Raw genomic sequence first — 3,857 nt, 5'->3', positions numbered from 1 at the left:
TAGTGAGGGCATTGTATATTTGTCGGACGGATCGAGTTTTGCGATCAGAGGCATCGGGACGGTTAGCTGGAAGACACATGATGGTGCAGTGAAGAGATTGAGGGAAGTTTGATACATATTCAGACGAAATCTTATCTCACTTAGCAGACTGGATTCGAGAGGCTATAGGATGGTAGCTGGTGGAGGAATCATGAGGGTGCTACGTGGCGATAGGATTATCTGGAGGAGAAGAAGGAGAGCAGAGGATATTATTATCTGGTAGGGAGCCCAGTGCGAGATGGAGCTTCGGGAGCCAGATAGAGCCCAGAGCGAGGTGGAGCTCCAGGTGGAGGTGGATCGGGCACGAGACAGGAGATTCAAGAGGACGAAAGGCGACGTCGCAAGGTGAAATTCTTATTACCACAGGATGATACCCCAAGTAGGTCTCAGGTCAGGAAGAGCACAGTGTACAACAGAGATGGAATCGAACAGCCTGGCTCGACTTCCATGTTTGTCCATCTATGATCAGCAAGCCAGTACCCAGGGCATGGGGGCGAGGAGATCCAGAAGCTCTCGGAGTCAGGAGGAGGCTGAATATTGAGTCAAGATGAAGATTGTTAGGATTTGATACCTCGAGATTCGGTCTACATTGAGCCCATAGTGAGGTTTGCGACGTAAAATGGAGTTCAACGAGATCAAGATCATCCCAAACGGAGCTCAGATAGAGGAGATATGCGCTTTTGAAGTCGGCACGGAATCCGGAGTGACGGTGGATCGCCGGCGGTTGGTGGTGGGACACCGCCCAGTGTGCGGCAATGCACGGGCCAGGGATGCAGGGCACGGGCGAGCGGCCCGACCCAGGCACCCGACGTTGGCGCGGCCCAGCCCACACGCGGGAGCCCAGCACTCATGCGGTCCATCATGGACCGCAGGGCACTGGCGGTCTACAGGAGCTGCGTGGACCGAAATCGCATTCCACGCATGGTTTAGGGGGTTTTGAGCGTGATCGGATGGCCTGGGATGATTCTGATTTCAATCCAACGGTGGAGGGCCTTATTTGGTTGATCTTTAGACTCTTAATCCTAAACTAACTCGTGATTAAAGTCTTTAAAAGGCTGGGCACAGTAGATTGGCATGGTGGTGGCTTGATTTTCTCACGGAAAGTCGTGATTTGATTACTGTTCATGGGAACAGTAACCCATGGTCTCCTGGTGGCCTTTTTTACGAGCAGAGACCCGACGTGAGCAAGGAAAAACCCACAAAACCTAAAAGAAAGAGAGGGAGCACATGCTGTACGCTGGGAGAGAAGGAGCAGGGCTCCTGGATAGCGGACAGCGGTCGCTTCAGGGGTTCAGAGGGATCTTTCAAGAGAGAGAACTTTTGTGAGGAAAACTTTCTGTGAGAGAGAAATTTGGTGTACGAGAATTGAGGATGAGATCTCTTCTTATAAAATTTCTTTTTCATAGTGAAGTTTGCATACCCCGTAGAGATGAGCCTTTTTGTGGCTAATCCACGTATTTTGATTGTTTTTGTTTTCTTTCTTATTTCTTCCTGCTGCATCGCGTAATACTGAAAAGATTCTGATAGGTAGTGTCCTGGCCAGACATCCACCTAACAAAGTGGCAACGGATCATAAAAACAAACTACGCTGACATGAACTGCCAGCAAGTATGCTTCCATCCATGTCAGCTATAATCGATTTCAATTGTTGAAAATTCGTGAACAGTGGATAAGTGCTGCAGCGCATACTCAAATGGCCTTCGTAAGGGGCTTAGTTTGGGCTTTACAAGAAAATTTGCTGCACATAACCATACCGATGAGTCTGGACGCTCTCAAGTTTACATAGCAAACTTGAAAGTCTAGTTCATCAATCACCACCGTCTATGTTGTGACAGCAGTAATGCAATATTGCTTGTATACTATACGTGCCGTTGTATTGCGCCAAACAAGGATGGCCATGATTAGCAAACTTGACTCTCAATTTTACTGTTGAACTTGAAAGGATCCGGACTACTCCAATTATACCATCTTCAGAAACATGAGTATGACGGGAGCCATGCACGTTCCAAAGTTTTCAACTGTAACACCATAAAGCATGAGACCGTAACCATGTTCAAGTAATTTTGGAATCAGGATTGATGGATGCCTGAATGTATATATTGACAGCCGATAGGTTCTCTGGATCTTCAAAAAGAAAGATGGCCCTCTTTCCTCTTCCTCTGGAAATCATGGGGGACATTGTTAAAAGGGGTGTTTGCCCCCTTGTCATATACTCGTAAATATTATGGGAGTTGATATGTAAACTGAATGAAGTGCCGACTATGCCATCAAATACTTGTCATATGCTTGTAAATTTTATGGGAATTGATATGAAATATGAATAAAGCGCAGACCATGCTATTCATCCTAGCTAGGTTCACGGTGGACCTGGTCCACCTAATAATTTCTCATGATGCATGTTTCACGTGGGCTGCACACATTTGTAGTTTGTGACGTAATTATTTTTCCCTCATTGCCAAGATACCAAGAGGGGTGGAGTTGAGCAAATTGTAGGATCGGGACGGAGTTGAGCCATAGGGCTGGTATACGGTCGATTGCCATGTATGGTCAAACGTGGATGCTGAATTAATAGGTGTTAACAACTCTCTTTCATGATTTAAGATACCGTCGTTGCCTTCCTTCCAATTGAGTGTGACTGGATTAAAGCACTCCTAAGTCACAATAAAACTAGGAAAGCGAAGCCTAACCGCTTTCCATGTACGTGGCAACTGTCTTTCCTAGCCAGAAATAGGTGCCACTAGATGTTGTGACAATTGTTTCATGATTTAAGATACCCTCGTTGCCTTCCTTCCAATTGAGTGTGGCTGGATTAAAGCACTCCGAACTTGGAAAGCGAAGCCCAACCACTCTCTATGAACTTGGCAACCATCTTTCCTAGGCAGAAATAGGTGTCACTAGATGTTGTTACAACTGTTTCATGATCATTTAAGATGCCCTCGTTGCCTTCCTTCCAATTGAGTGTAACTGGACTAAAGCACTCCTAGTCACAATAAAATTAGGAAAAGCGAAGCTCAATTGCTTCTATGAATGTGGCAAGCGTGAATTGTTCGATTATTATTGATTTCGTCCCATCATCTTGGTTGCCCACCTGTGGGTAAACAAGTAAAAGATGGATGGATGGACTGCAGGTTCTCACAAGTGCCCGTCTCAAGGATAACATCATCCTCAAGTCCCTAATCTTGATGCTTTTCTGGTATAGTTTCAATCATGGATTAATTAGGTAGCATTGGTCATGACGAGCAATCAACTAATGTAATTATAGTCCCTATTATGTAAGAGATAGGGCATCATTACTCCCACATTGATTGTGAGTCAAAAAAGACTGACTTATACAAATGAAATATTCTCCCTCATGAGATATCTTTTAAAGGAAAAAATTATAAGACCCACAATATTTCACATATATAGAAGCAGAAGCAGAGACCAATCCACCTGAGCTATGAGTCCTTGACCATAATATTGGTACTAGAGGAAGGATCAATATATCTTCGATGGACTGTGGTGCACCTACTGCAAACTTGCCTAGAGCTTTCTTTGTTTGAGGGGCTATGTTGTGGTATAGGAGGGAGGGTATATTAGTTGTGAGTTAGGAGGGACTGACTTATATAGATGGTACCTTCTCTCCCTTGTGAGATATTTTTTGAAGATAAAATCATAAAGCCTCGTGCCATGATGGCTAGAGATCAAAGTGGATAATATCTCATGGAAATGGAGACCAACCTATCTAACCAACAAGCCTTTGACTGCAACAGTCCCAAAATCTTGATACTTTTCTGCGGTAGCTGCTCCACAAAAAAATTTTCTTTTTTTTTTTCTCC

This window comes from Elaeis guineensis, chromosome 1, assembly GCF_000442705.2.
Source record: "Elaeis guineensis isolate ETL-2024a chromosome 1, EG11, whole genome shotgun sequence".
Classification (NCBI taxonomy): Eukaryota; Viridiplantae; Streptophyta; class Magnoliopsida; order Arecales; family Arecaceae; genus Elaeis; species Elaeis guineensis.
This window is presented reverse-complemented; position numbering follows the sequence as displayed.